Source organism: Neovison vison, chromosome 11 (assembly GCF_020171115.1).
Source record: "Neovison vison isolate M4711 chromosome 11, ASM_NN_V1, whole genome shotgun sequence".
NCBI lineage: Eukaryota > Metazoa > Chordata > Mammalia > Carnivora > Mustelidae > Neogale > Neogale vison.
Window position 1 is genome coordinate 195,807,189 of NC_058101.1, and position 20,650 is coordinate 195,827,838.

General features: G+C 49.2%; 1 protein-coding gene across 1 annotated transcript in view; it reads left to right on the forward strand.

Annotated features, from left to right (window-relative positions):
• RBPMS (RNA binding protein, mRNA processing factor) overlaps window positions 1–9,601 on the forward strand; it is a 172,315-nt gene extending 162,714 nt beyond the window's left edge. The window contains exons 8-9 of the mRNA XM_044225559.1: window positions 3,436–3,539; window positions 9,382–9,601. The gene's annotated coding sequence lies outside the window, so the exon portion shown is untranslated. The remainder of the gene's footprint in view (window positions 1–3,435; window positions 3,540–9,381) is intronic.
• Window positions 9,602–20,650: the final 11,049 nt, after the last annotated feature.

The window sequence follows — 20,650 nt, forward strand, 5'->3', positions numbered from 1 at the left end:
CCCATTACCCGGGGCGAGGTGGGTGCAGCACTGCCATTTGGCTCCAGAAGGCACTGATGGGTCACGTGCTCCTCTGCCCCCCAGGACTGTGCATCATCTGCCCGTGCTGAGAGGCTGCTAGGTGTTCACCCAGAGGGACCCAGGACTGGGTAACTGGGAATTCTGAAGCCCCCGAAGGAGCTGATGGGTTGGGGGTAGACCCGGCATTCAGCCTAAGCAGGAAGTTGAGGCAGTTGATGAAACCGGAAGAGAGGTCAGCAGGACGCAGCCCTGAGGCTCCGGCAGCCGTAGAGTCCGTGGAGGACGAGCAGCCTGTGGAAAACGAAGAGTGCCCGCAGGCGCCGGGGAGGGCTGGAGCCGGGAAGGCCGGTGGTGAGCTGCTGGGGTCGGTAGTAGCAGGTGGTATAGGAGGGTTGAGTCAGCTGAGAAGATGCGTCCAAACCTGGCAGTGGCAGTTGGCCGAGCATGGTGGTGGCGTAAGGGCTTGAGGAAGGACTTTGTTAAGCATTTATATAGGCCGAAGGGAAGGCGTGATCACGAAGCAGCTGCACGGTTCCAGCCAGTCAGATCCTGCCCTTTGTTTCTCTCGGCTCACCCAAGTTGTTCCAGATCATCCTTCCCCACAGACCTATCCACCGGAGACCTAGAGGCAGCAGTAGCTACCAAAGAAGGCCTAGCGGTCTCCCCCTTCGCAAGTATGGCTTGCGAAGCTGCCAGACCCGTAAGAAGGCAGAGTATCTCCTGTGGGCGCACGGTTCGTTCTGTGCTAAACTCGGGCCTCGGGCCAGACTCCTTCCTCGGGGTTGGAGGGAGCGGAGGAGGGGTGGCGGGCAGGGAGGACGGATAACTGCACTTCCTGCCGCCGCACCTGCGGTCAGGATCCAGTCTCCCATCCTGCCTGAGGTTAGATCAGCTCAGTGTGGATCCGTTCCTCAGGCTCCTTCTAGTCTCTTGGATCAAGTTCTGAGCTAATAGTCCAGGCTACGTAATTGTAGGGAAATGTAAATTAGAATTGAAAACAGTGGTTCTGATGAAATAATAATTAACATTTTACTGCAAAACTGGTCTTTCAGAAAGGCCAAATGTAGGATAGGTAAGGCCAGTGACATCACTGTTCCACATGGCCTTTGTGTTTGTTGCGGGGGGGGGGTCTTCTGTGGGAAGGTGGCACTGAATAGAAGACAAGAGCAGGAGTGACATCAGACATGACAACTATACGCAGACCCAGACAGGCCGTCACTCCCAACATGTGGAGCTCAGGGGGTGGAGGGGGAGCACCCTCCAAATCCTCCACCGTCCGGGGCCTGTTTCCTCAGGGCCCTGCAGGGGCTTTTCATTTATATACTTTGTCCTCTTCCTGGGAAATCAGGGACTAGACTAGAAAAGTAAACAAGCTCTCCATCCTTCAAGTAAACATATTTTTTTTCTTAAGATTTTTACTTATTTATTTGACAGAGATCACAAGTAGGCAGAGAGACAGGCAGAGAGAGAGAGGGAAGCAGGCCCCCCACTGAGCAGAAAGCCTGACTCGGGACTCGATTCCAGGACCCTGAGATCACAACCCAAGCTGAAGGCAGAGGCTTAACCCACTGAGCCATCCAGGCACCCCTAAGTAAACATATATTATATGTCTGCTATGTGCTAGACAGGTGGAAAAATCTGCAGGAAGACCAGGCCTGTGGCCCTAAGAAATTCCAGTTCTAGTGGGTGGGAGTCATGGATACACGTGACAGAGAAGCGTGACTGCTCAGGACCCTCGAGGAAGGGCGTGCGTGTGAAGAAAGCCCCTCCCGGGGCACGTGCGTGTGAGGAAAGCCCCTCCGGGGGGGGGGGGGTGTCGAGTTTACTGTCATCTGTGGTGTAAGCGCAGCAGAGGAGTGGGTGTCATTTGGGTTTTAATTTTTCCTGCATCCTGCTTGATGGTGTTTAGTCTGGCTGCGAGCTCTGTCTGCGCATCACTGGAGTTTGGCCTACGGTCCAGCCACGGGGTGGACAACCCCAGATGACATGATCATCACCGAAAACGACCCATTTCCCAGATGCGTTGAGAACAGGAGAGCACGAGCAAGTTTTTAGTAACTCTACAGAGGGAATGATGACACAGTCTTCCTTGTTGGGTATCCACATGTAGTTAAATCCAAAAAACTGAGTGAGTTAGGAGCTGGGGTGGCTGTGGGAGGGCGTTCTTTGAGAACTCTGAGAATCTCCTTGGCCTAGGACCAAGACGATGCACAGCAATTATAAGCACTTGTAGTTCCAGTGTCAACAAACGAGAGAAGGACACGGCGAGAGATAAGACCAGACTGTAAAGCTGTGTATTCCTCGTGTTTTGATTTGGGAGGAACGGCCTCGTCTGTCTCTGGCTGTGAGCACGAGGGCCCTGGGGATAGCCATTGTCCGGGGAGCAGACCAGGGAGGCCTCTGGGGAACTCAGGGTTCGCAGCAGTACCCTGCGTCGTTCTGTTCACGAAGCCCCGTGTGCTTGAGTCGACCTCTTTCTCTGCAGGCAGGAGAGCGGCGTCGCTAGGCCTGAACACGCAAGAGATTAGTGTTAGAGGGCCACTGGCATCCGCGTGCTGGGAGGCAGGCATCCTTCCTTGGCTCCGGGAATTCTTGCAAAAACCAGCTGGCTCAGAGGCAGTCATGCCTACCAAAGAGTATTAAAAAATTTATAATCTGCTGGGTCTCAGCACCTTCATATTTCAAAATTCTCAGGCCCTTGGGAGCAGGTTGTAGTCACAGATGTTTCCATTCAGTACTTGTTTTCCAGAAGGTGCTTGGAGCAAAGTTTAGCTCATCGGTGCATGTGACAGCACAGGACCCTATGGGAGAATGGCTTTTATGTCCTTGGGCTGCCCAGTAGTTGTTATTGTGGTCTGAGGCAGCTCCTGGAGCTGGATAGGTTTGGGGCACTTCCTTTCTTTGGGAGGGGGGGAGCTTCAGGTCCTGCACTGTTCCTTGACAGGGCTTATGAACAGTCCTAGGGGTTCGGCCCTCGGATCTTCTGCACGGCTGCCTTGTCTCATTGGCCAGGCGGCCTGCTGTTGCAGCGTGGCTCTGATCCGTCCCCCATGACGGACGCACGTCTGAAGACCGCGTCTCCCCCAGCATACTTTGCTCCAGAGTCCCTTCCCCTCCAGCCTTGGTGCCAGAGAGCCCCCGGGAGCCCCCCTCCACCACTAGGGCGCTTTCCTTCTGACCGGGCCCGAAGCCGGTGGTCCCCATGGGGAGCTGCCATGCCACTGGTGTGATCATTCTCATCAGGCACTGGTCATTGGCTCCACCGTGGAGGCCTTGGTCCCTTCGCCATTGACTCTCCGTTCTTTGCTTGCAGAATAGGTGACCTTCGGGACCCAGGGAACCCCAAGAGCCAGCCAGCCCTGGGGTTGGAAATGACCACACACCATTAATGGGTGATTTCTTTCTCTATTCCAGGTTCCAGGTGTGTGATGGTGGCTGCAATCTGTCTTGTGGGTATTAATGCAACCTTCAGTGGTGGCTGCTGTTCTCAAGCCGTTCTACAAAACTGGAGCGTGCTGGTGAGTGGCAGTGGGAGGCTGAACAGGCCCTCTGGGGAGGCAGCATGTCCTGGGCGGGGCGCGGTGATGGAGACCAGTGTGCTCGGATCGTCGCACCAGCGTCCTCTGGGAGGGACCCCAGGGCCCAGCAGTCCAGGCGTTAACCCCCCACCCCAGGTGATTCTGCTGGGCGCCCTAGGTTGAGACGCACTGGTGTGGAGTGCTGCAGTCGGGGGTTTGCTTTTGATGACCTCGTCGAGCCACAGGTGCTTAAGAAAGCGCATCCTGGGAGGGCACGGGGAGGGGGGGTTCTGCAGACTCTCTGCCCACACGGTCTGTGCCCACACTGGCTATGCCACAGCAGTGGGACGAGCTGGTCCACCAATGGGAATTTACAGATAAATACACACTTGTGCCTTTTTTGGAAATTAACCATTTTGGTGAGAATCTTTTAGATGTGGCATGTATATTCCCCCTGACTTCATCCAGTTGTACTGAATGTAGTATAACCCTCTCTCAGGGACGCAGAAATGTTTTCATGAACCTCTTCGGAAATAAGTGGTTGCCCTTGGGCATAGCTGAACGAGACAGGGCACTCACTACACCTCCTCCCTTCTGGGCTTTCCTGTTGGCTGACGATAATCAGTGATTTGCGGTTCATCAGTTTCTAGGAGGAAGTGTAGTCTCCGGCAGTGGTGTCGCATTCCCACAGGTGACCGGGGGCTTCCAGTCTCTCTGCAAAACTTGGCCTAGAATAACAGGAGTGCTAAGGGCAGGCCCGAAGCAGTTATGTCTCAGCCCAAATAAGGTGGTGAATTTCATCCCTACAAGGGGCCAATGAAGAAAAGATGAGTCAGAAAGAGGGCAAGATTCCTGCTAAGGACAGAGAACCGGGCAGATCTAGCGAAGGAGGCCATTACCACATTTTTGGGACTTAGGTATTTCTTGCTCAGAGTAGAGCCATCCAGAGGCAGGCACGCTGTGTGCGCCGTGTTTCACAGCCCAGCTCCTCGGCCTGGACAGGAGGCCAGCAGCCTGCACTTGGGGTCTTTCTGCCCACTGATGTGTTTGGTCAGTGTGACAAACTTAGCAACAGGGAAGGTTTTTCCACATCACGTGGGGCAGCTAATGTTTATCCCACCGGTGCCACAGCCTAATCTATTAGGTTGTCTTTTTGTCATGGTTCTTTATAGCAATGCCCACCCTATGCTTACCAATGTTATTACTTGCTAAAACCTTTTTGTTTTTTAAAGGTTTTATTTTATTAGAGAGAAAGCAAGCATGAATGTGAGTCGGGGGAGGGGCAGAGTGAGAGAGAGTCTCAAGCAGACTCCACGCTGAGCGCGGAGCCTGAGGCAGGGCTCGATCTCATGACCCTGAGATCATGACCTGAGCTGAAATCAAGAGTCTGAGGCTTACCCGACTGAGCCACCCAGGTGCCCTACGTAAGACTCTTTTAAAGGATGAGATCTTGTTTTTTTCTTCCCCTTCTCTGGTACTTTTAAAGACCAATTTAAACCTACCCATGTAATTTTTTGGAAGTAGGTTAGAATAATTTTTTTTTTTTAATGTAATAAATGAACCCAAACATCAGTAATTCCGGGCAATGCAGATGAGCCCAGTAGCCAGAGCACGGGGTGACCTCATTTAAACAACATAAGGGCCTGGTGACCTGTAGCAGGAAAGGGCCACGTGGGAGTAGCCCTGGGACTCGGGGCGGCTGAGAGCTTGTAGGCGGCCGCCAGCACGACCAGATGAGCTGGAGGGCGCCTCGCCACTACCTGTGTTCAGCATGGGGCTCGCCGGTTCTGGGGCCGCTTGTGGGTTACAAGAACAAGTCTGGAGGTGGCCCACTGCCGGCCAGGACTGCTCCGACCTGGACCACCAGGGGGCTGAGCCCTCTCTGACCAGGTGTGGGAGCGGGAACCCACGTGGGGAGGCGGGCGGCTGTTGGGAGTTCCTGGGGCCCATGGGCGCCCGCGTGCAGGGGCAGGTAAGGATGTGTGTTTAGGATGCGGGGGAGGAGTTTCCAACTACAGAAGACTGGTCTCCTGAGATAGCCTGTGAACCTTTTGAAATGTTAATGAGGCTTTTTATTACAAATCAATACCAGTATTGGGTTTTTACAGCTATAAAATGAAAACTGGTCCATGTTTATTGGGAGTTGGGTAGAGGGAACTGTTCATCTGACTTTGGATAAAAAGGAATACATTTAGAGAAACTCTTGGGAAAGAAATCGTTAGTAAATAGGCCAACTGTATGTAGTAGGAGGAGGGAAACAGAATTTTCTTACTGCTGGGAGAAGGAGCCCAAAGTTGAGTGGGGGGAGAGCAGGCCCGGCCGGGTCTGGCGGCGTGCCCGTGGCAGCCAGCAGCAGCAGCTGTGCCCAGTCCTGAGGGCCACAGGCTGATCTTTTTGCTCAAGGACAGGGGACATGAAATGTTTCAGAACTATAACATTCGTTCAGACAGCAGACATTCTCTACGGTCTTACACGGGACAGTGGTGACCTGCCTCTGGCAAGCTTTGTTTCCTCTACTTCCCTCTGTCTGTCCGTTGACTGCCATTCAGGAAAGGCTGTGAGGAGAAGCTGCTCTGCGAACAGAGCCTGACCCTCTCCCACCCCGCCCCCATCCCTCCTCGGTGCTCCGTGTTCCCGGATGTCTCTGTATTCTGTTTAAAATGTCCTTGTTAATACATTCCAAAGTTTGAACTCCGTTCTTAGCTAAACCCCTTCCTTGTTTACAGGGACTGAAATAGCCACATTCTGACCTTCTGTTCAGTCTGGGAACATCTATGGCAATGTGGACGCATTCTTTTCCCATGTGAGAATTACACAGCCACAGCACAGTTATGGAAAAGCTCGGGAAACGATCAGCTCTCTTCCCCCCTTCTCTCTTCCCTCCTCTCTGCCATGGTTTTCCCTTCAAAGCCTTCCTCCTCGGCCAGAATGCGCCAGCCCCGCGCACCTCGCTTCCTGCTCGAGTGTCCAGGAAGAAGGGGACAGAGTCCTGGGCTAAAACCCAGCTGCCTCCGGCTGCTAAAACCCCGGGGCAGCTGGACGGACTCTCCCTTTCCCCCCTTCACGTGCCTCTTGGGAAGGCCCCCATCAGGGCCAGAGCGGCTCTGGGAGGATGCTGAGGGGCCCCCGGGCACAGGCTCCTGGCGCTCAGCCAAGGGGCATTATCCCGACTTAGGAACCAGGTCTCAGGGCCACGTGTCATTAACTGTCTGTCGCTCCCATTTCCTTTACTGCCCTACAGTGCGGGGGGTGTCTGACGTTTTGCTACATGCAAGTGACGGTGTCTGGGGTGAAAGCAAGAGGACGTAGTCTTAGGGAGGAAAATAATCTCAGCTGGTCCTTGAGGAAGCCAAACAAGTGGCCCGGACAGTGAGGACGCCCAGTGGGAGCTCAGAAGAGAGCCCTGCAGGGGAGCGCGCACACTGGGTTCTGAGCGCGGAGTGTGTAAGAGCAGGAGGAAGAGCTGTACCACATGTCCTTGTCCTAAGTGGATTAGGACCAGGCTTTCCAGGGCCTTGAGGGATGTGTTAGGGATTTGGGTCTCAGGGAGGCAGGAGGAAGTAGGAGGAGTTCAGAATCTGTCAGCTGGCTGCCCACAGCAAAATGAAGAGTCAAGTCAGAAACACGTACCGGGAGAAGCGAGCCCGAGATGGTGACGGTGGGATGGGAAGTCACAGTCCTCTGAGAGAGCAGGGCCGTGTCCATGTCACCAGGGGCTGGTGGTAGGACGGAGACAAAGGCGGAGGGTCAGGAGGGGAGTCCTGTGAAGAAGGTAAAGTCGGGAGTCTGGTTTAGACATGGTGCCTTCGAGGTCATGGCAGAAAGGCAAGGAGTAGCAACGTGTTCTTGCCCAAAGGCCGTAGTTGAGCTCTTCAGAGAAAGCTGACCAGCCAGGCCCCTGGCCAGGGCTGGAAAAGACCACAGGGCCTTGGTCCCTCCTGAGCACGTGGGCAGGTGCCAGCACAGGTAGCCAGTGTTCCTTTGCCTCTTCATTCCATTCCTTCTCTGTCTCTGAAGGCAGAGTGGCAGCTTTGCTTTCAGACTTTGGTGTCGGGGCCGTGTCCCCACATGGAGGTTTGGCTGCTTTCCCAAGATGGCGCTCTCCAAGCCCAGCTTCTCTGACAGAGGCCTTTGGCAACGTGCAGGCCCCTGAAGGTTCCCAGAGTCCGAGGGCTGCCGAGCGTCGTCCCCTGTGAATTGTTCCAAAGTAGGAACAGCTGTAGGGGGACTGCTATTCCTCAGAAACCGTTTCCTGGAACCAACACACAGCTTGGGCTGCTGGCTTGAGGTCAAGTTTGGGATGACGTGGGACTTGTTCCAAGCCTGACAAGCCATGAGAGTGGGGGAAAATGTCTTGTGCCCACTTTGTCTAAGCAGGGTTTCTGCTCTGCACATCCAGAGCTGGGGGTACAAGGGGATGCTGCCTCTTCCCACTCCGGAGTGGAGGCTCCTTCGGCAGTTCAAGGGCCCATCAGGCATTTGAGGGACCCTTAGGTCCTGGGCCCATTGGGAAGGTCGGCTGCTCCAGGCCACACACACCCGGTGTCCACGCTGGTTACAAGTCAGGGTGTGGCCAAAGATGAAAAGAGTGGGCCCTTCTGGCCTTGTTCACAGTGTGTCGCAGATCCTGTGACATGTACCCAAGATGGGTGTGCGTCATCCTGGCCCACTCCGGTTTCTCCTCCCGCTTGCGAGCACCTGCCGAGTGACTGGCGATGCCCTTCCTGTGCTGGACACCAGGGGAGGCAAAGCAGTCGGAAAGTGAGATTTCTAGAAGGCGTTCCTTTCCCCGGGCGTTCCTGGCATGTCCAAGCTCTGCTGAGAGTGTGAGGCGGGAGAGGGTGGTCCCTGAGGTGGTGTGTGCAGGCCTCCCAGAACTTGACCTGGGAGCATCTCCAGCGCCGGGCCTCTCGGTGAGTTAAACTGATGGACTAGCACGGTGGCCACAAGCTTGGCATGGGTGCATGTTACTCGAACGTGACAGGTGAGGCTCTGAATGACCTGCTCACTGCCCTTGAAAGTGGCACCCTGGTCTCTCCCCAGGGAGACTGTTCCATGAACCGTAGCTGTGTGGTTATGATGTTGCATCTTCTGACCCGTGGCCCCTCATTTCTGCCGTCACCCGCACACAGGCTATGCCACAATCTCCCGGGTCACAGTGTGGGTGCCCCAGTGCTACAGACCTGGCTCAGATTTCCTAAAATCGTCCAGTTCAGGCTGTTGGCGTGTTCACGGGAGGTCTCTCGCTTCAGGATTTCCTGCTGAATGCGCATCTTTCCAAAGAAGCCTGACTTAGGATGGTCGGATGGGCTCTTGGTTACAGTGCTCTTTTCTCGACAGCTTTCTCCGCCACACAAATAAGCCTTTCCCTGTGGACAGTCCTAGTTTCTATGGAGTTACTTCTGCCTAGACCTTTGTAAGACCTTTTCTACCTCCAAATTTGGGTCTGACGTGTTGGGAAGATGGGAAGAAAATGGGGACAGAGTAATAGTAGAGGTTTCACAGTGCAGCCTTTACAACAGTGAAGAAAACCGTGGGGCCACACTGGGACTCTGCAAGTGGCAAAGTCTCGGGATGATTCAAGCCACTTTTTTTTTTTTTTTCCTGGGCCACAAAGCAAAACACCCATGAACACTTCCTAGTGTGGGGGAAGGAGGTCTTGAAAAGTTTCTGGTAAGAGGGAAGTCTGTCCTGCCCATGTGTCTGGGTCTACGGTGAGAACATGGCTGCTCTGGTGAGAGGTCGTGCTCTGTGTGCCTCCACACCTGTGAGTGTTGGGATGCCCCCAGGGGTTTCCCGGGGAAAGGCAGACTCACCCTCACATTTGTTCTTTCTGTTTCAGGCTTGAAAACACCTTGCCCAGTTTTGATCCCTTCAAGACTTTGCCACAGCCTCTATCACACATCTGTTTTTCTCGAAGAAACAAATATAATAAAAATGTTTTACTCTTTTACACTGTATAATTTTAAAAAATAGTGTGTTATTTGTGAACGCATGGTCTGACATTTCTGTACAGTTTGGAGATATTTTCAAACGAAACATAAAAGATATCAACAATAAAACCAAGAGAGTGAGTATTTTTATACCAGACATTTTAAGTATGAGAGGATGGATGATCTTACACTGGGTTGGATCACAGTTTTTGTGCTTGACTTTTGAATGCTTATAATTAAAAATATCTATTTTTTTCCTCCAAGCTGCATGTTTGAGGCATGTTCTTAAATACTACAGTATTTCCAGAATTGTATGTGAATGTATAGGCGTCCACCTGCCTGGCCAGAGCGCAGGGTAAAGTAGGGACAGAACAGCGAGCTACAGCCCTACTAGGTGCATGCTTCCTCCCCTCCCTCCCACCCCCTGGTTCTAGTGGGGAGCTCCTGTGGGAGACTCTGAAGCCCCCACACAGGCGCACGCTGTCGGAAAGCATTGGCTGCTCCCGGGGGGTGGGGGAGGGAGCCCGTGCAGACTGTGTCCCGGGGTGGGTTCTGCCCTTCACTTGGGCTTCTCCTGCTCCCAGCTCACCCAGAGTGTGAGACCCACTGGGGCACACCTCCCCCAGAGGGGCAGCAAGGAAGGGGAGGCCGGCCCACCTCACAAGGGAGCTGGCTGCTATAGGCAGCTAGCTCCTGTCTCCCACGTGATTTTGCAAAACGCTAGGTGAACTGAGCAGACTTCCTGAGCTGGGGCAGCACCATGCCAGCCGCAGGCGGTGTGCTCCCCCAGGCACTCCCCAGCCCAGCCCGCCAACCCCAGGAGGGAGGGCGCAGCTCAGCTTACTTCAAAACCCAAGTGTGGTGGCTGAAGCAGACCCCGCTCCAGAGTCCCATGGCTCAGTCTCTCCTTCTTGTGGTAGAAGAGCCATGTGTAAAAATAAATTGTCCTAAGAATTTTCACTGGCTAATACAGCTCAGTGGGATATGGCTTATTCAACCGTGGTGCTGAAGACTTCAGTGTTCTGGGGTGGGGAGTTACTATTTTCCATTAGAAGTAAGACATCAAGAAGCCTTTTAAAGGTCATTACCAAAAAAAGGGAACAAGAAGAGCCAGGGTTGAGGGAGGTGCACAGCCAGCAGCATGGGGAGGGGAGGTAGGGGGTTTGCCCCATTCAGACCCTGCTAGATAGATGCCCCCTACCCTGACTTTCGTTTCTAAGAAAAATCACGGCTGCCACACAGCCTACTATACTTTTATAAAGTGTGTAAAGGTAATTTCTATGGTCATTTTTAAAAAGAAAATGCTTTTCCCAGCCGTCACACCATTGCTTGGCACATTCCTTTCTGCAAGATCAAGCAAGAGCAGCCTCCAGCAACCCCCGCAGCCCAGCAGGTTCCTTTGCATTCTGAGCAATAGATACAGCTGAGTATTGAGGGACTAAGGAATAGGATGTGGACAGGCTCAGCCAGGGCGCAGCCGCTACAAATGCTCAGCTGGGGACACCGGTGACACATGGGCCTCTGGCCCTGACTGGTCTGGCAGGAGGAGCTCAAGGTAGATTCACACCCTTCCTGATGCCTTTTACTGTGCCCAACTGACTCCACCCCCACGGCAAGCCTACGGAGCGGGAGCTCGGGTCGATCTGCGTCCATGAAGGGTCATTTGTGGTTTTTGGCCAACTTCACACCACGTAAGCCAGGTGCCGAAAGCTAGGACAGTGCTGAGCAATACACCCACTGACCCATCCCTTGTGCCCCAAAAGGGAAGCTTTGGAAATAACCCACAGTGCTCCATTCAGAGTAAAAGCAACTACCAATAGTGGCTATTACCTAGTAGTCTTGGCGGGCACGGCCGTTTCTGTCCCTTTTTGCAGAGGGACCATCTACCAGAAACAGGTCCCAGTTGTGCCTGCCTGGGAGCGTGGGTATGACCAAAGAAGGCTGGTCTGCAGCTTGCCTCAGCCCATCTGTGACCTTGCACCACCCGGGCACCAGATAGGCCAGGCCACTTGCCCCAAGGGGATTCTCCCTCTGCCAGCCTGCCGCGGGCCCTCATCCTGGCAATCAGCTCTACCCCTCCACGTCCAAACGCTTCCTCACAAAGGGCCTTGGGCTCGGTGAACCAGTGCCCCCGTCAGCACCATGCTGATGGCCATAGGTGACATTCAAGTGACCAGACCTAGATGGTACTTACCAGTCTAGTGTGAGTGCCGGGCTGGTGAAACACCCACTTCGTGGCAGGTGGAGAAACAATCTTTTCCATCTGTCTATTGAGCAGGAATACGGTAGATCTTTTGGAATTGGGAACCTGGGATAAGAAAAAGGCAGGTCTGTCTGTTCCCTCTGCTTCCATGCATAATGTTCCAGTGTGCAGAGCCTGGAATGTGGCCACTAAGCCATCTGGTTACCAAGTGACCCTTTTGTTCTCTTGTTCACTTGTACCCCTTGTGAGCACAAGACTGGCTATCAAGCTATAAAACTGACACCCGAGGGGGGGAAGAGTCAAGATGGCGGAGAAGTAGCAGGCTGAGACTACTTCGGCTAGCAGGGGATCAGCTAGAGAGCTTATCTAAAGATTGCAAACACCTGCAAATCCATCGGCAGATCGAAGAGAAGAAGAATAGCAATTCTGGAAACCAAAAAACAACCACTTTCTGAAAGGTAGGACTGGCGGAGAAGTGAATCCAAAGTGATGGGAAGACAGACCCCGGGGGGAGGGGCCGGCTCCCGGCAAGCGGCGGAGCAACGGAGCACAAAATCGGGACTTTTAAAAGTCTGTTCCGCTGAGGGACATCGCTCCAGAGAATAACCCGGGGCGAAGCCCACAGGGGCTCAGGATGGCCTCAGGTCCCGCAGGGTCACAAAAGGATCGTGGGTGTCTGAGTGTCGCAGAGCTTGAGGGTATTGGAACGGGAGAGCCGGCTGCAGAGACAGAGCCGACAGTGAGCTCGCAGCTCGGGGTTACCTTGAACCGGCCGCAGGCTCGGTGAGCTCTGAGCACGGCCGGAGGTCAGGCAGACGGGAGTTACTGGGCGCTGTTCTTTGAGGGCGTATTGGCGTCCTCCGGAACTCTACGGAAAGCGCTCAGGGAACAAAAGCTCCTGAGAGCAAAGCCCAGCTGATTACTCAGCCCAGCCCCTGGTAAGGGCGGTGCAATTCCGCCTGGGGCAAAGACGCTTGAGAATCACTACACCAGGCCCCTCCCCCAGAAGATCAACAAGAAATCCAGCCAAGACCAAGTTCACCTACCAAGGAGTACGGTTTCAATACCAAGGAGAGCAGCAGAATTCCAGAGGAGGAGAAAGCAAAGCATGGAACTCATGACTTTCTCCCTGTGATTTTTTTTAGTCTTGCAGTTAATTTTTTTCTTTTTCATTTTTTTTTCTCTTCTTCTGCTACAATTTTTTTTAACTTTTACCCTTTTCTTTTTTAACTTTTTTAACTAGTTTATCTAATATATATATTATTTCTTTTTTATATTTTTCTTTATTCCTTTTCTTTTTTTTTCTTTCTTTCTTTTTGAACCTCTTTTTATCCCCTTTCTCCCCGCTCATGATTTGGGATCTCTTCTGATTTGGTTAAAGCATATTTTCCTGGGGTTGTTGCCACCCTTTTAGTATTTTACTTGCTCCTTCATATACTCTTATCTGGACAAAATGACAAGGCGGAAAAATTCACCACAAAAAAAAGAACAAGAGGCAGTACCGAAGGCTAGGGACCTAATCAATACAAACATTGGTAATATGTCAGATCTAGCGTTCAGAATGACAATTCTCAAGGTTCTAGCCGGACTTGAAAAAGGCATGGAAGATATTAGAGAAACCCTCTCGGGAGATATAAAAGCCCTTTCTGGAGAAATAAAAGAACTAAAATCTAACCAAGTTGAAATCAAAAAAGCTATTAATGAGGTGCAATCAAAAATGGAGGCTCTCACTGCTAGGATAAATGAGGCAGAAGAAAGAATTAGCGATATAGAAGACCAAATGACAGAGACTAAAGAAGCTGAGCAAAAGAGGGACAAACAGCTACTGGACCACGAGGGGAGAATTCGAGAGATAAGTGACACCATAAGACGAAACAACATTAGAATAATTGGGATTCCAGAAGAAGAAGAAAGAGAGAGGCGAACAGAAGGTATACTGGAGAAAATTATTGGAGAGAATTTCCCCAATATGGCAAAGGGAACAAGCATCAAAATTCAGGAGGTTCAGAGAACGCCCCTCAAAGTCCATAAGAATAGGCCCACACCCCATCACCTAATAGTAAAATTTACAAGTCTTAGTGACAAAGAGAAAATCCTGAAAGCAGCCTGGGAAAAGAAGACTGTAACATCAATGGTAAAAATATTAGACTGGCAGCTGACTTATCCACAGAGACCTGGCAGGCCAGAAAGAGCTGGCATGATATTTTCAGAGCACTAAATGAGAAAAACATGCAGCCAAGAATACTATATTCAGCTAGGTTATCATTGAAAATAAAAGGAGAGATTAAAAGCTTCCAGGACAAACAAAAACTGAAAGAATTTGCAAACACCAAACCAGCTCTACAGGAAATATTGAAAGGGGTCCTCTAAGTAAAGAGAGAGCCTACAAGTGGTAGATCAGTAAGGAACAGAGACAATATACAGTAACAGTCACCTTACAGGCAATACAATGGCACTACATTCATATCTCTCAATAGTTACCCTGAATGTTAATGGGCTAAATGCCCCAATCAAAAGACACAGGGTATCAGAATGGATAAAAAAACAAAACCCATCTATATGTTGCCTCCAAGAAACTCATTTTAAGCCCGAAGACACCTCCAGATTTAAATTGAGGGGGTGGAAAAGAATTTACCATGCTAATGGACATCAGAAGAAAGCAGGAGTGGCAATCCTTATATCAGATCAATTAGATTTTAAGCAAAGACTATAATAAGAGATGAGGAAGGACACTATATCATACTCAAAGGGTCTGTCCAACAAAAAGATCTAACAATTTTAAATATCTATGCTCCCAACGTGGGAGCAGCCAACTATATAAACCAATTAATAACAAAAACAAAGAAACACATCAACAATAATACAATAATAGTAGGGGACTTTAATACTCCCCTCACTGAAATGGACAGATCATCCAAGCAAAAGATCATAAAGGAAATAAAGGCCTTAAACGACACACTGGACCAGATGGACATCACAGATATATTTAGAACATTTCATCCCAAAGCAACAGAATACACATTCCTCTCTAGTGCACATGGAACATTCTCCAGAATAGAGCACATCCTCAGTCCTAAATCAGGACTCAACTGGTATCAAAAGATTGGGATCATTCCCTGCATATTTTCAGACCACAATGCTCTGAAGCTAGAACTCAACCACAAGAGGAAGTTTGGAAAGAACCCAATACATGGAGACTAAACAGCATCCTTCTAAAGAATGAATGGGTCAACCGGGAAATTAAAGAAGAATTGAAAAAAATCATGGAAACAAATGATAATGAAAATACAACGGTTCAAAATCTGTGGGACACAACAAAAGCAGTCCTGAGAGGAAAATATGTAGCGGTACAAGCCTTTCTCAAGAAACAAGAAAGGTCTCAGGTACACAACCTAACCCTACACCTAAAGGAGCTGGAGAAAGAACAAGAAAGAAACCCTAAGCCCAGCAGGAGAAGAGAAATCATAAAGATCAGAGCAGAAATCAATGAAATAGAAACCAAAAAAACAATAGAGCAAATCAACGAAACTAGGAGCTGGTTCTTTGAAAGAATTAATGAAATTGATAAACCTCTGGCCAGACTTATCAAAAAGAAAAGAGAAAGGACCCAAATAAATAAAATCATGAATGAAAGAGGAGAGATCACAACTAACACCAAAGAAATACAAACTATATATATATTTTTTAAGAAATACAAACTATTATAAGAACATACTATGAGCAACTCTACGCCAACAAATTTGACAATCTGGAAGAAATGGATGCATTCCTAGAAACATATAAACTACCACAACTGAACCAGGAAGAAATAGAAAGCCTGAACAGACCCATAACCAGTAAGGAGATTGAAACAGTCATTAAAAATCTCCAAACAAACAAAAGCCCAGGGCCAGATGGCTTCCCGGGGGAATTCTACCAAACATTTAAAGAAGAACTAATTCCTATTCTCCTGAAACTGTTCCAGAAAATAGAAATGGAAGGAAAACTTCCAAACTCATTTTATGAGGCCAGCATCACCTTGATCCCAAAACCAGACAAGGATTCCATCAAAAAAGAGAGCTTATAGACCAATATCCTTGATGAACACAGATGCGAAAATTCTCACCAATATACTAACCGATAGGATTCAACAGTCCATTAAAAGGATTATTCACCACGACCAAGTGGGATTTATTCCAGGGCTGCAAGGCTGGTTCAACATCCGCAAATCAGTCAATGTGATACAACACATCAATAAAAGAAAGAACAAGAACCATATGATACTCTCAATAGATGCTGAAAAAGCATTTGACAAAGTACAGCATCCCTTCCTGATCAAAACTCTTCAAAGTGTAGGGATAGAGGGCGCATACCTCAATATCATCTAAGCTATCTATAAAAAACCCACCGCAAATATCATTCTCAATGGAGAAAAACTGAAAGCTTTTCCGCTAAGGTCAGGGCACGGCAGGGATGTCCATTATCACCACTGCTATTCAACATAGTACTAGAAGTCCTAGCCTCAGCAATCAGACAACAAAAGGAAATTAAAGGCATCAAAATCGGCAAAGAAGAAGTCAAATTATCACTCTTCGCAGATGATATGATACTCTATGTGGAAAACCCAAAAGACTCCACTCCAAAACTGCTAGAACTTGTACAGGAATTCAGTAAAGTGTCAGGATATAAAATCAATGCACAGAAATCAGTTGCATTTCTCTACACCAACAACAAGACAGAAGAAAGAGAGAAATTAAGGAGTCAATCCCATTTACAATTGCACCCCAAACCATAAGTTACCTAGGAATAAACCTAACCAAAGAGGCTAAGACTCTATACTCAGAAAACTATAAAGTACTCAGGAAAGAAATTGAGGAAGACACAAAGAAATGGAAAAATGTTCCATGCTCCTGGATTGGAAGAATAAATATTGTGAAAATGTCTATGCTACCTAAAGCTATCTACACATTTAATGCAATTCCTATCAAAGTACCATCCATCTTTTTCAAAGAAATGGAACAAATAATTCTAAAATTTATATGGAACCAGAAAAGACCTCGAATAGCCAAAGGGATATTGAAAAAGAAAGCCAAAGTTGGTGGCATCACAATTCCGGACATCAAGCTCTATTACAAAGCTGTCATCATCAAGACAGCATGGTACTGGCACAAAAACAGACACATAGATCAATGGAACAGAATAGAGAGTCCAGAAATAGACCCTCAACTCTATGGTCAACTAATCTTCGACAAAGCAGGAAAGAATGTCCAATGGAAAAAAGACAGCCTCTTCAATAAATGGTGTTGGGAAAATTGGACAGCCACATGCAGAAAAATGAAATTGGACCATTTCCTTACACCACACACGAAAATAGACTCAAAATGGATGAAGGATCTCAATGTGAGAAAGGAATCCATCAAAATCCTTGAGGAGAACACAGGCAGCAACCTCTTCGACCTCAGCCGCAGCAACATCTTCCTAGGAACATCGTCAAAGGCAAGGGAAACAAGGGCAAAAATGAACTATTAGGATTTCATCAAGATCAAAAGCTTTTGCATAGCAAAGGAAACAGTTAACAAAATCAAAAGACAACTGACAGAATGGGAGAAGATATTTGCAAACGACATATCAGATAAAGGACTAGTGTCCAAAATCTATAAAGAACTTAGCAAACTCAACACCCAAAGAACAAATAATCCAATCAAGAAATGGGCAGAGGACATGAACAGACATTTCTGCAAAGAAGACATCTAGATGGCCAACAGACACATGAAAAAGTGCTCCATATCACTCGGCATCAGGGAAATACAAATCAAAACCACAATGAGATATCACCTCACACCAGTCAGAATGGCTAAAATCAACAAGTCAGGAAATGACAGATGCTGGCGAGGATGCGGAGAAAGGGAAACCCTCCTGCACTGTTGGTGGGAATGCAAGCTGGTGCAACCACTCAAAATGTTGAAAATAGAACGGCCCTATGACCCAGCAATTGCACTACTGGGTATTTACCCTAAAGATACAAACGTAGTGATCCAAAGGGGCACGTGCACCCGAATGTTTATAGCAGTAATGTCCACAATAGCCAAACTATGGAAAGAACCTAGATGTCCATCAACAGATGAATGGATAAAGAAGATGTGGTATATATACACAATGGAATACTATGCAGCCATCAAAAGAAATGAAATCTTGCCATTTGCGACAACATGCATGGAACTAGAGCGTATCATGCTTAGCGAAATAAGTCAAGCGGAGAAAGACAACTACCATATGATCTCCCTGATATGAGGAAGTGGTGATGCAACATGGGGGCTTAAGTGGGTAGGAGAAGAATAAATGAAACAAGATGGGACTGGGACAGAGACAAACCATAAGTGACTCTTAATCTCACAAAACAAACTGAGGGTTGCTGGGGGGAGGGGGGTTGGGAGAAGGGGGGTGGGGTTATGGACATTGGGGAGGGTATGTGCTATGGTGAGTGCTGTGAAGTATGTAAACCTGGCGTTTCACAGACCTGTACCCCTGGGGATAAAAATATATGTTTATAGAAACTAAAAAAAAAAAAAAAAAAAAAAACCTGACACCTGAAACTAAACACTCTGCCTTCTGCCTCTGGGACAAAACTGCAAATTAATTTGGAAAAGAATCTTAAAACTGGCAAAATGGAAGTTACACTTCCAGATGATCATCCAGATTCACTGGACCCAGGGCTTGCATAGACATTGAACCAACTACCAATCAATGCCCTCCTCTGTGAGGTTCACCCAAAGCCCAGGACTCCATGGCATCTTGTGTCCTGACTTGTGTGGCGTAAGGAACGCTCTTGTGACTGGAGAAGGAGTAGCTGATTTCCCTGAATTCTCTTTCTCTGCAGAGGTTTTGGGGCACTGGGAATCCACTAGCAACTCCCAAGGGCTCTGGGCAGGGCACACTTAGTGTGAAGAGTGTGTTCAGATTCCCCCATGTTCTACACCACTGGGATGCCCGGATGTCGAGGAAAAAGGGCATTCCTGCCCAGTTTAAAGAGCAGCTGCATGTGGTTGCACTTGGCCTTCAACTCCAGATCCCGTGCCCTCTTGAGACCACACACGTCCAACATCCTTAGGAGGCACAAGAACATCTATTACTGGCGAGGTGTTCTCTGAAACTGTCCTCAGGACACCTATGCTACACACTGACAATCTTGGGGTGGCGATTTCAAGCCCCAAGTAGGGCAGACAGTCACTTTTAAAAATGTCCACTCATGGGCGCCTGGGTGGCTCAATGGGTTGAGCCGCTGCCTTCGGCTCAGGTCATGATCTCATGGTCCTGGGATCGAGGCCCGCATCGGGCTCTCTGCTCAGCGGGGAGCCTGCTTCCCTCTCTCTCTCTGCCTGCCTCTCTGTCTACTTGTGATCTGTGTCAAATAAATAAATAAAATCTTTAAAAAAAAAAAATGTCCACTCACTTGACATGACACTCCCGGACAGCACAGGGACACATGATCCAAGGTTCAGTTAGTGTAGACGCGGGTCCTAGAAGCCTCTGCCTCTCATGGAACACCTACCGGGACAAGCGAGGACACACTCGCAAAACACATACCAGGAAAGAAGATCCCGTCCTCCCTACATGAAGCCCCGAGGACGGCAATAAATGGATGATGGGCCATCACTCTGTCCACACGACACCACCCCAGCATTGTCACACAGTGTGTGTGGCCTTGGCTTGTTAAGAACCACCCAAAAAAGTCTCAGGAAACCCCAAATCCTCTGGTAAGTGAAACCTACAGGGAAGCTAGCAGCTACAGGGAAGAGTCTCCTCTGTGCCAGAGAATTGCCATTCATTGGTAGTAAATGGGAAATTTATGAATCCAAATGCCAAAATCCCACATTCGGAACAGGTTTTATCTGCTTGTGACCTCCAAGAGCTCCCCAAACAAAGCCCGGACTGTGTGTTTGCAGACCAGAAGCAGTGGGTATCCCCGCCTGGCCTTCTTGCGAGGACTCTGCTCCCTGGCTGCAGGGCTCCCCTCTATCCCCAGGTCCCAACACCTTGCCACACTGCTAGGGAGTGACAGCAGCAGCTGGATGTTCCTTTTTACATTTTTGTCCAGGTACAACTCCATTTCTCTTAACTCTCCCCTAAAAGTTTCCAGTGATTGTCCTCAATTACACATCAAAATGCACAAAAGGCTGTCTTCATCCCTGAAATCGGCCACCCACGTCCACTCCCACTCACTTCTAGATGGCCAAGTCTGGCAGACATGAGCAGAGGCAAGAATAGGACTTCAACTCGAACTTGAATTTCGGGTGAGTGTTTTTAGACACCCAGAAGAACTGGGTGTCCTTCCTTTTATTGTGACACAACTGGAACCCTCTCACAATTTCCCACCAAAACTACAATTCTCCTCACATGTCACCAGGTGGCACAATCCTCAGGCCACCAGAAGGGGTAGATGGGAGAAATTCCTCTTCCACATAGCAGCCAGGGGGGGATCAAGGCACAACACAAAAAAATGCAAGTGAATGAGGTAAAGCTACAGAATTTGCAAGTGTGACAACTGAGCAAAATACTGCATTTACTACATCTCAATTTACTCCTTTGTGAAAGTTTGGACAAAAGATATCAACAAGCCAGTATACAATACTGGCGAACACAGGGTTAGCTAGAAACTACTACTAACACACACCTGGCAGCAGAGTAGCTTACCTTCAACTCTGTGCTGGCGGCCTTCACGTATGTCTCCTTGCACACAAGATGAAGTGTTTGAGATGTCCAAAATGCATTTCCACACCTAACCAATAAAACAAAATGGTGACAGGTGATATCACCAAGATGGTGACACAGGTCATTCCTGACTTTGCTCCCCGTCACAAAAACAAGTATACAAGGAAAAGACCACTGAGAGAATTCTGGAACACAAAGGGGAGGCTGAAGCACCCTTCTGCACCACCCCTCCCTTTGGCCTTGGTTTCTCCAGTGGGAAAAACAGCCAGGGTGGCCAGCAAGCTTCC